This window comes from Mus caroli, unplaced genomic scaffold, assembly GCF_978045245.1.
Source record: "Mus caroli unplaced genomic scaffold, Mus_caroli_1 scaffold_3, whole genome shotgun sequence".
Taxonomy (NCBI): domain Eukaryota; kingdom Metazoa; phylum Chordata; class Mammalia; order Rodentia; family Muridae; genus Mus; species Mus caroli.
This window is the reverse complement of record NW_028227258.1, coordinates 76,966,023-76,978,290: the sequence shown is the minus strand read 5'-3', so window position 1 is coordinate 76,978,290 and position 12,268 is coordinate 76,966,023. Positions and strand designations below refer to the sequence as shown.

Sequence of the window (12,268 nt, the reverse complement as noted above, 5' to 3'; positions counted from 1 at the left end):
GTCTAAGAAGCCATAATGTTGAGATTTGACTATAGTGCCTTCTTTGTCCTATGTAGAAGATACAATCTTGCAGCTAATATTTTGGTCTGAAATTGCGCAAGTTCTTTTTGTAAACAAAAGGAAACAACTTATCTTTTTTTTAAAAAAAAAACCAGTGTTTTTCTGTGGCGAATTTCAAATATACACATAATTAGAGAAAATAGCACTAGAGACTCCCATATACCCACAACAAGATTCTAGAATGATCACCTTAGGACCTATCTTGGATCACACATTTCCTTTATTGTCTCTTCCCTCATGCTGATTTGAAACAAATTCAAGATATCATATGGCTTCATTTAGGAATATTGTTTTGTGCTGTGTATACTTTAAAAAAAGAGTTATTTTAAGGGTCACTGAGATGGCTCAGCATGTAAAAGTATCTGCTCCCAGCTTTGGTGACCTGAGTTCAATCCTTGACACACACATGGTGGAGAGAAGCTGTACTCCAAGAAGTTGTTCTCTGACACATATGCTGTGGCACACATGTGTGCCACATCTGTGCATACACACTCACACAGGTGAACATACACACCTCTACTAAATAACTTAATTTAAAAGATAATTATTTAAAAATATAACCAAAATGTCATCATTACAAGAAAAAAATTTATTAATTACTTAACATTGCCAAATACCAGTGTTTAATTCTCCCAATGCCTTATCAATGCCTTGTTATGATTTCTATTTTTGGATCAAGTTCAAACAAACTGAAGAGCTCACAGTAAGGGGTGGGAGATCAATTCTGTTTTAACAGTCAACGTCTGTGTGTCCCTTTTCCCTGCCTCTTGCTCTTTCCTCACAGTTTCTGTGTCGAGGAGGCCTGCTGTCCAGGAGTTACCTACTCTGGTTTCTGCTGACCACATCTCTTCTATTATTTAAAGTGTCCCTTTATGCTTTGCAAGTTCACTAAATCGGTTTTTATATCTAGATTGGACTCTCAATCAGATTCAGGTTCAACCTCCTGGCTGCTGAGGGGCAGGGTTGCAGGCATGCCCACATGTCAACAGGCCCTTGTATAGCAGAGAAGCAGGACAGGCTTTTGTGTCTTCCTGTGGGTGATACTCATGGTTACCAACCATCGCTGCCCAGAGGGGTGATGGTTCAAAGGACTGATCATGGTGATGATCTAATTTCACCGCTTCATAAATGAGGTAATTTTAACCTTTGATCAGTTATTTGGTTACCATAAAGAATAGTTTATATAGGCAATGTAAGATGAATGTTTGGTTCAAAATTGTTGGTTTCTAGTATTCATTAATGTGGCCAATGAGCTTCTCTGTCTCAGTTCTTGGATTTAAACCTATTTTAATCTATTGAAGCTATGCTGTTATTGTTGCTGTTTTGTTTTTGAAGATTGGGTCTCAGTATGTAGCCTAAACTTCAGCCTTCCAAGGCTGGGATTCCAAATCTATGCCACTTGGCCTGGCCTATTGTTGTGTTGATGATCACTTTGTTTGATCTCTGGTCCAGGCATCTCCTGCACTTGGCTTCTGACCTCTGCTGCCTGGTTTTTGTAGTCTGAGGTTACTCATTTGCTGTCTGAAACAGCAAAACTCTCTCTTTGTTAATCTCTTACCTCAGAACTGGAACTAGTATTCCCCAGGAAGATCCACACCTTGCCTTTTCAGCCAGAATGAAGTTCATCTGATTGTGACTGGGTGGATAAAATATTCAAGTTTCTCCTTTCTATACAAGTTCTCAGTTAACCCAGCTATTAACCAGTTCATCTTTACATGCCTTTAGCACATATTATGTTTCAAGGAGTTGGGCCTGTTTCTGTACCATTGCTATCTAACCACACACTAAAGTCACATCACTACATTAAATCACAGGAGCCCTCAAATATGCCTTTCGCCTTCCAAGTTTTCTAGACTGTACTTGCTATGAAACTTGACTTAGGATCTCTGTCTCTTCCTTAGGGGGTGTGGGGGGAAGGTCTTACACCAACTTCCCAAGGTAGCACCTTCTTGATGTGTTTAGAGGTGGTGAGAGAAAATGAGAGAGCCTTTCTTTTTCTTAAGACTGGAATTGGTAAACTGTGGCCTACCGCCATATTCATTTTTAAATAAAACTTTATTGAACACTTGTTGTACTCAAGTGTTTATATGTTGTCTACAGCTGCTTTTGTGGCATGGTGGGAGGTTCATTGTGGTAAGAGCATTTGAACGGGGCAAGGCTTAAAATATTACAGTACTATTTCTGACCTTTGACAGAATAAAGTTATTACTCACCTTACTGTAACACAGTCACATAGAAACATCTTCTTTGGAGAAAGCCACACCCCACCAGTGGCATTCCCTGGTCTTTGTTTAAAATACAGGGAGAGGAGTAGTGCTAAGGGAAGTACTAAAAGGTAGAGCTTTTCTTTCCTTCTAGGCCTTTCTGTTTGTTACATTTTTTTTTTTAAATTGGCCAGTCAGTGCCATTGAAGTAAAGAAAAAATTTAAAAATCCACTTATTAACATGATTTTACCTTTCATCTTTGCATTGTACAAAACCTCATTTAAATGCAAATATTAGCACTTAACTTGTATACAGAATCACTGAAATCACACAATTCATATTTTTGTGCAGCTACTTAAAAGAGAACAACACAGGCAGACTGGGAAGGTGGCAAAGAAGGACAGTCTCCCAGCCATGGAAGGGACCCATCCTCTAGCATAGGGACATGTCAGATGCAGGTGCACACTTTCAGAAAAGGGCCAGATGCTTCTGCATAGCTCAGAGCATGGAACGTGATGTCTGTCCACAAGGACATGTGGCCTTCAAAGGTGTTGTGTTCTCTATGTCAATACATCTCCATACCTGAGACAGAATGCAGAACAACATGCCCAGCAGTGGGCGTCAGGGTGAATGGACGGAGCCAGGATGAGGGCTGCTGGGAAGCCGTCCCTGGAGAGGTGGGGAGGCAGCAGAACTGTGGTAATGGAGGTTCTAACTCCTCTACATTCGCTCCGTTGTCCAGTTGGAGTTCATGACAAACACCAGGTCAACAGTCACAAAGCTAGGAATTTCAAGATGGAGACCTGGGTCACTGACCATCTGGTGAAGCCCCAGGGCTGGCACTGGTCATCACCCAGGGAAACCAGTCCTGACCTCAATCAATGTCAGCAGTGCTGAAATGGCCTATCCATCCCACAGCTCTAAGGGAAATGAGGGGGGATGTGGGTATTTGGGGGAGCCCTACACATGCCATGCTACTCTCTAATGACACCTTAGGAGGGCTTCCATCTGTTTAAGTCTGGATATTTTTAAATCATCTTCTTCATATGTTTTTTTTTTATCGTGGTAACATACACATAATGTAGACCTTAAAGTTTTTCCTGTCTTTCACTGTACAGTTCAGTGCTGTTAAACCCATCAATATTGTTGTCAAGCCATGACCATCACCCATCTCCAGAATGCTTCATGTTCCGTAAAGCTGAAACTGTCCTCACAAACCGACAGCATCTTATTTCCTTCTTCCTTCAGCCCCTAGCAATTGCCTTTCTGCTTCCTGTCCCTGAAAAGTTGACTGCCCTAAGGAACCTCATTTAAGGGCAACTGTATGTAGTGTGCGCTCCTTTTACCGTGATTCTGCTTAGCAACATGTGCTCAAGGCGTCACGCGTGTTCTAACACGGGTCACAATCTCCACCGGTTTAAAGGCTCACTTAACAATTGTATGTTCGTATTCTGTCTTGTGTTTCAGCTCCTGTGTGGATGGACATTAGGGCTGCTTCCGTGTCTGGGCCACCATGAATCATGCTGCTGTGAACACAGGCGAACATTTTATTGTCTTCTTAAACCTGGCTCCTGCCAAGTGCAACTTGACGGAGCTCTCTAGCGACTCTGTAGCTACTCTGTAGCGGAGCCTCAGGGACCTGTCCCACGTGCCCTCTCTGACTCACCGTGGGTTCGTGGGTTCAGTTTGCAGCCTGCCTGGGCGGGCGGCAGCAGGGGAACCGGCTTCTCTCCTCTCCTCTTCAGGAAGAGAAGCCACTCTGCAGCATTATTTTTCTTTGTTTCTGGGAAACAACTTTGCTTTGTTTTCTCCCATTTGAGTCTTTGTTTCACCTATGCAAATGCGATTCCTCGTTCAGTGCCGGAGAAGGGCCTTAAATAACATAATTACCGCACCAATCATCTACTTGGCTCCTGGAAAGCATCTTTTTAGTGAGGTCGATTCCTGTTGCTTCAGCTCTATACAGACCCCAAATAATGAGCAAACTTCCTTTCTTAACATGCTAATTAGTCTCTGAAACCAGCGTTGCTTTAAAGGGGTGATTTAATTGGATATTAAGTTTGCAATTGAAAGATTAGATTATGAAATAAACAAACATATCCATCTAATAGGTCTTTGGAAAAAAAATTCTAAGTATTCTACTCAGGTTTGCCTGCTAAGTGCAAATGCATCCAGCTATGTTGTTTAATTCTCTGCCGTTTTGCTGAGTTTTGTAGCTCTCAACCTGAATTCTTTCCTGGGCTGATTCCAAAGAAAATAATCTCAGGAGGCTGAGTGAGCTTGGGATCCAGTGTGTGCTGGCCCCCAAATAACCTTTTGCTTAAAGACTTTACCTGGATAAATGAAATTCAAGAAATGTTGAGAAACCATTTTGAAATGAATAATACCGAAACAATTCCAAGGGGTATAATTTTGGATGCATTAAAGGTGATGGTGAGAGAATACATTTGCCTCGATGTACATTTAAAGGAAATCAAAGATCAAAACAGGTGCAGGTTGCAGAAGGAAATTAAGAAATGAGCAGTACATCATAGCTCGTCCCAAATCCCAGATGATGCTTTCAGAAAATTATTTCGAGGCAAAGTAATGCATTTTTAAATAGAAGTGAATGTAACCCCTCCTCCAGTTTACCAACTGGGCTTCCTGGGAACGGGAAATAAAGATGCACAGCTCTTCAACGTTACAGTTTAAAAAGGTACAAGAAAGCAATGATCATCTCCCTTAAAACAAGGACGCCTTTGGGAGAGTGGTCATGCCATCAGGATGCCAGGGGATCTTTGAACACAGGTGCTCAGGGTTAGGAGATAGAAAGGAATATGCATCATCTGCATCATCTGCATCATCTGCACCATCCTCATCATCCGCATCATCCTAATGCATCCCACAGCTCTAAGGGAAATGAGGGGGGGTGTGGGTATTTGGGGGAGCCCTACACATGCCATGCTACTCTCTAATGACACCTTAGAAGGGCTTCCATCTGTTTAAGTCTGGATATTTTTAAATTAAATCATCTTCTTCATACCTTTTTTTAAAAATCGTGGTAACATACACATAATGTAGACCTTAAAGTCTTTCCTGTTTTTCACTGTACAGTTCAGTGCTGTTAAACCCATCAATATTGTTGTCAAGCCATGACCATCACCCTCGCTTTGCATCACCAGATGAAGCCACTCAGCCAGAGTGCAAGGACAGAGTGACCATCTTCACCATCTTCACATCTAATGATATCCTGAAAAAGATAATTGAGGGTGACATCTTATGTGGAATATATATGCATATATATATGCATATGTATAATATACGTATATATATGTATGTGTATGTATACACATATATGTGTGTGTGCGTTTATGCGAGATGTGTGGTATGTGTGGTGTGTGGTATGTGTGTGCATGTATGTGTACATGCATATTTGCATGTGTGTACTCATGCATGTAGAGGCCTTAAGGTTGGTGTCAAGGCTTGTCCACTATATTTATTGAGCTAATTAGTCTCTTAGTCAAACTCAGAGCTCACAGCTAGGCTAGCAAACTTGTTATGGGAAACTCTGCCTCTATCCTTGTCTGCTTTTTGAGGTTGGAATTACAGGCATGGGCGCCATGTCAGGCAGTTAGGTGTGTTGTGGGGATCTGAACTCTGATCTTCACTCTTACATGGCAAACTCTTTAACCACTCAGCCATTTTCCCAGCCCCTTTCCCCAACATTCTCTAATAACCAGTTTATCCAATAGCCACGGTCACCTCTGCACTGGGTATACTCTAAGCACATTACTTCCTAGGCTCTAAAGCTTGGTAACGAGGGCAGGGGCTACAGCTGTACTATGAGTGTATGTTAAGCACGTGGGAAGCCCCAAATTCCCATCCCCAACACTGAAATTTGACACAGTCTGGTACAATATCAAACGCAGAGCAATAAAACAAAGCTTGATAATGGATTTTCATAAAGATTTTATTCTAGAAGCAGTAAATGTACTGAAATAATCTGATTTTTTTTTTGGGTGTGTGGATGAATTCTCTTTATTTTCTTCTAGAGAAATTCCATGCCAGCCCATTAGTTATTGTCTACTCGTTAGTTGGCTTAGCAATAAGCATTAAAATAACAACGAGGCTTTTGTGAAACGGGACAGGGAGACCAGGTGGACAGAATAACAGCCCCTGTTTGAGTTTAAAAGTTGTCTCCTCACACTGCTAATTTCTAGATCTGACAGAGTTAATACAATTACGCTCAAAAAAGAACCTATGCCTTTCATAGACTGAAACATTTTCTGATAATTGTATTATGCTTTGCATCTGCTGCAAGGGTCACCTAGAACTTGGGCAGGTGACACACCGTCCATGAGGTGACACCATGGAAGCCGGCCATGGACACTCAGGGTTGGCTATACTTGTCTCTTCTTGGTGCATGTTTAAGAGTGTCTGTAACTAATCCTCACATCCGGAGGAGGAGACAGGCAGATCCTACCCTGACCAGGCAGCAGAAGTGGAATGAGGTACTGTTCACAAACTCATAGCAGATGGCATCAAGCAGTGACACTGGGCACGCATGTGTGCACCTATAGACACATGAACATAAACACATGCGTACTCTCTCTCTCTCTCTCTCTCTCTCTCTCTCTCACACACACACACACACACACACACACACACACTCACACACTCACTCACACACACACACACTCAGACTCGTCGTTTACTTGTATTTACTATTTACTTACTCACTGTGGGTGGGGTGGGGGTGAGTGTAGGTGCATGCAAGCCATAAGTGTCGGGAAATCAGGCAACGTGTGGGAGTCAGTTCTCTCCATCTATCACGAGGGACCTAGGGGTCAAACTCAGTTGGCAGCTTTGGCAATGAGTTCTTTATCTGACAAACCATCTTTCTAGCCCTGGATGTCACCTTAAAAGCCTTTTCTTTTAAAATTATTTATTAATTTGTCTTTTGTCTGTATGAGCATTTTATCTGCATACATTGTCAGGGCCCGGGGTTTGCCGAAGAATGGTGCTCCAGACTCCGATAGTATGTAATAGCAAAGAGCGAGCGTTTATTTTGCAGAGATCTAGCATGCAGGAGTCTACCATACATCAGAACGGAAGACAGAGGTGTGGACTTTGCAGGGTCAATTTAAAACTTGTAGGGTAGGAGTAACTTCTACCTTTCTTTCACTTGATTAGTTGGCTCTAACTCCAGGGGTATAGGTGCCTTTGGGATTGGTCAAGGTTCTGGGGGAGTTTGGGGGTCTTTTCGGAACTGAGGCTGATTAACTATTCTTGGTTCAGGCCAGGTGGTGGTGTAGTTCCTGGTAGCTCCTGATTGGCTGCCTGTGAGGGGTGGCTTTTTTTTTTTTTTCTTTCTTTCTGGAATTGACTCGTTTTGGACTTTTCCAGTTCTGGGAAACAGAAACTCAGGCCTAGTCTTCCAAATTACCAGTTTTCAGCCTGTCGTGGAGTCAGCCTGTTTCTGGGCACTTCAGTCCTCTCACATAAGGGCATCACAGCCAGGGAGTTGCATGTACAACATAAATTTCCTTTTCTTTCTTTCTTTCTTTCTTTCTTTCTTTCTTTCTTTCTTTCTTTCTTTCTTTCTTTCTTTCTTTCTTTCTTTTAATTTCCTTTTCTTTCTCTTCTCTCTGTGTGCATTTGGATCCATTAAGTGTCTCTTGTTTCCTTACTATGGCTAATCCTTTAAGGCAGAAAATAAATGGAGAATCAAGCCATCTACTAAAGGCATGTTTATCAAGTGTTAAACAGGGGTAGGCACTCTATGTAAGTAAGATATGACATATAATTCTGCCAAGTGAGACATTTTTTTTAAATCCCACTTTAAAAAAGAGGAAATTGACGTTGGAGAAATTAATGATTATGCTGGTCCTCTTGGTTTAGAGTACATGGGGTTGCAAATTAATTGTATACTGAACTCAAGCCGTTTCAAAGAAAGGAGATTTCCTAGCTAAGCTGACCTGGCCCTAGGCTCAAAGGCAGTTTTATCAGGGTTTTGGTCCTTGTATCTCTATGGCTTTTCAGACCTGAGCATCTCCCTCGCGCTGGCTTGATACACAGCATGGCTTCCCTCATCGCAGTAAAAAGGCAGCATCAGCTCCAGGTTTTAGATCAAGGTAAGGAGGATCTCATCTCTTCCCAATGATGAACCAAGGCCTAGGGTTCATTTGGATAGAGTTAGCTTGTTGCTACGGACAGGCACACTTCTACAAACAAGAGAGTGATGTAGTAGAGATGGGTGAGGATGATGTCGTTTCAATAGAGAGTTGCTGTGACAGACATCAGAGAGAAACAACTTCAAAGGAGGGAGGGCTCATGCCAGCCTATTGGCTCCAAGGTTTTAGCTCAAAGTGATTTGGCTTTATCACTATGGGCCTTTGGTGAGCTAAGGTAGTATGGGGGAGACAAAGTGGTGGGGCAGGGCCACTCACTTCATTGTAGCCAAAAAAAATGAAAGGAGAGAAAGAAAGAGAGAGAGAGAGAGAGAGAGAGAGAGAGAGAGAGAGAGAGAGAGGAAGGAAGGAAGGAAGGAAAGAAAGAAAGAAAGAAAGAAAGAAAGAAAGAAAGAAAGAAAGAAAGAAAGGGCCAAAAGAATGGGAATGGGTGGGTAGGGAAGTGGGGGGCGCTATGGGGGACTTTTGGGATAGCATTGGAAATGTAATTGAGGAAAATATGTAATAAAAATATTAAAAATCAAAAAAAACTTAAAAAAAAGAAAGAAAGAAAGAAAGAAAGAAAGAAAGAAAGAAAGAAAGAAAGAAAAGGAGGTGGCCAAGGACAAGGTCTATCTCTCCATGGAAAACCACTCATAACCCACAGTCTCCTCCTTTCCCAACAATGCCTTCATATTATGAATCTATCAATCCATTAATTAGGTCAGAGATGCCAAGAGCCAATCGCTTCCCAATGATTGGATCTATAAGCTGGAGACCAAGCCTTCAACATTTGAGCTTCATGGGCAATTTATGTACAGACCATATCATTTCCCTCCTTCCTCCAAAGACTCATGTCCAGTCCATAATACATAATGCGTTTCATTCATTTCCAAGAATCCCTAGAGTTTGTTTGCCATAGGAAGCCCTGAAGGTCTGTTTTGTTTTTTTTCTAAAGGAAGCAGTGACCTTTAGTGACTCACATGACTTTGTGCGTATGTGCATATGTGTGTCATGTGTGTCTGTGCAAGCATGTGTTGGGAATGTCTGACTGTTATTTTCCACGTTTCCGAATGGAGGCCGGGATGTTCAGTGAATGGATGCCAGCGATCCCGCCACAGCTGTTGTGAGTTAAGTCTTTTTTCTTTTTGTTTGTGCTCTTGTGTATCGCTTTTGTGTCTGACAAACCCTTCCTCTGTGTAGTAAAAGACCGCTCCAAGCACCCTGATGTGGCTTATTCTGTCTTCTTTGTTCACGACAAAGCAGGTGTGTGCTATTTATGAATTGCCTAAGTAACAAAATTGAAGGCAGGTTATTTGTAAAGTCAAAATTTGTTATTTGCATTAATCAATACTAGAGTCCAGAAATGGACAGGGGATGGGATACTGACTACCCAAGGTTGCTCGGTTTGAGAAAAGCAATCAAGCTATACATACAGTCATGTGACTGGGTATGTATACATCTCAGTACTTTTCTTTCTTAATTTTTGAACTTATAATTATTTGTGTGTGTAGGTGCACGTATGCAACAGTGCACATGTATACTCTGGGAGCCATATTTTTCTTCTACCGTGTTAAAATAGGGTCTTTATTTTATTTTTTATGTTTTAAAATTATTGTCATATTGCTTTTGAAACAGGTTCTCATTATGTAGCTTTGGCTAGAAGGCAAGGCCTTTCTTGTTTCTGCCGTTTTGTGTGCTTTGGGTTAGCTGAGGTGGCCTAGGTGCTTCTAGCCAGTTCTCTCTTTTTTTCCTCCCAGTTTGCCACGGGAATGCTGGGGTTTAGATGTGGGCACTGTTTCCAATTTTTTCTTGACAGTTTCCCTTTGAAGCTCAGATTGGCCTTGAACTCAGGATTCTCCCACCCCATCTTCCCAAGTTCTTGGATTTCAGCATTGGGCTGACAGGGTCCAGGCAGCAGTGGCTCCCTTCTGTAGGTTCTCGGGAGCCTTCACTCAGGTGCCAGGCCTGCTCAGCAGGTGGTTTTCCCTGCTTAACTATCTTGCCAGATCAATTGTTTTCCCTTTTAAATAAAAGTGCTCGGAACCACCACCAATGGCTCGTATCCTAGTGGTGATTGATATCTAGGGGCTAATGATCACTAATGGACTCAGATGCTTCAGAGAAGCCAACTTGCCTCTCCGTTCTATGGGATTTTAAACTTGGATGGGATCTGAGAAATGATGCAGATTGATTCATTGTTTCCAGTGGTGGACAGGCAGGTCCTGGGGGAAGGAGCTTAAGCACTCAGAGCCCTGTGAGGGCTGACCAGTCTAGCTCCCACTTCCTAGCAAGAGCTTGGAGATGCACAGCTAGAGACGAAATTCTGAGGTCAGAAAAAGTGGATGGCTGGAGACAGGGCTGAGCCTGCTCCATCTCCACTGTTTCAGTGGAAGATGAGGAATTATTTGTTTTGGGGATCATCTATTGATCCCCACCCTGAGTCTATTACTCTTTCTCCTGTAGAGTCTTCCTTCTCCCATCAGACGATCACCTTGGGCTGCAGTTGTGGCTCACTGGTAAGGGGTCTGCTTAGCATGCATGAGTCCTGAAGTCGAGACCCTAGATCTGCAAAGATCAACTGAGTTAAGGAATACAGAGAGGGAGGGGAAATGTTTCTCCAGTGATTAATAGATGCTGCCTAGGCATAAAAAGATCCAATGCATTATTGTCTTTGAAAGTTTGAAGCCGAGCTCATGACACTTTTGGAAATGAGAAACAAGGCAATGGCCATTTCTGCTCTCTACTTTCTTCCTCCAGGGAAATGGGATGCTGAAGGAGGCCTGTAGGACAGCATTGAGAATCTCTACAAGAGGAATAAAGAGGAATTACAGGGAGAGCACGCTCTAAAGGTCAGGCAAGCCTGCCTCGCCTCAGAATACCCATTGGCCTTTCTGATCCCCAAACTAGGGACCAAACTGTCTTCGAGAAGAGATATATATACAGGTAGTGAGATAGGTAGAGCAGGGTGACTAGTAGTGTGAAATCATGCTGCATTTCACTTACTGGCTCTTGTTACCCACTCGCTACCTGTGCTGCCTGGAAGAGTCTCATAAAATAAATATTGTGGGTTGTCTGAGCATTGGAATGGAAATGGCATATGTAACCTACTATCTTAAGTTACAGGTATCCTAGTTTTACTTTTGTTTCTGTGATAAGTAACACAAAAAAGGTAACTTGGGGGAGAAAGGGTTTATTTTTAGTTCAGAATTCCAGCCTATGATCTGTCATTGCAGGGAGTCGCAGAATCAGGAACTTGAGACAGCTAGTCTCAGTACACTCATGGTCAAGGGCAGAGAGAAACAAAAATTGCTTACTTTCTTACTTTGCTAGCTTTCTTTGCCCACACAGTTCAGGGCCTGGCCTAGGGAATGATGCCTCTCACAGTGGGCTAGGTCATCCTACATTCATCTCCTGCAGACATACTCAACCTGATCTAGATAATTTCTCATTAATATTCTACCCATTCTCCTTTTAAAGACAGGATCTCATATATCTCAGATTGACCTCAAAATTGCTATGAAACTAAGAATGACCCTGAATTCCAGATCGCCCTGCTTATGGCTCCCAAGTGCTGGGGTTACAGGCATGTGCTACCACACTGGCTCTGTACTTCTGAGTCCAAACACATAAAATCATTCTGGGAAGATGAGAAAGGAAGAAAGAGGCCCTGGAAGAGAGTGATACAGTAAGAAGAATGCTTCGGATAAGGATGAAGGTGAATGTAGTCCTGGCTTGGGCCTAGAAAAAAGGCAAAAGGCTTCAGGGAGGGAGGTAATGAATTCCACAGACAAGGAAGAGAAATGACTTTAAGTAAGGATTAAAATAGGAAGAGGAACTCATGACCTATATTG

General features: G+C 42.4%; 1 long non-coding RNA gene across 2 annotated transcripts in view; it reads left to right on the top strand.

The window, feature by feature from the left end:
• The window catches only part of LOC115030647 (uncharacterized), a 50,403-nt gene that overhangs the window by 16,411 nt on the left and 21,724 nt on the right, over positions 1–12,268 (top strand). Inside the window, exon 3 of one of the 2 annotated variants that reach the window (XR_003836249.1) lies at positions 3,733–5,466. The exons of the other annotated variant lie outside the window; for it this stretch is intronic. This is a non-coding gene — a long non-coding RNA (uncharacterized LOC115030647). Of the gene's footprint in view, positions 1–3,732; positions 5,467–12,268 lie in introns of those variants that run through there. 2 annotated transcript variants of the gene reach the window in all.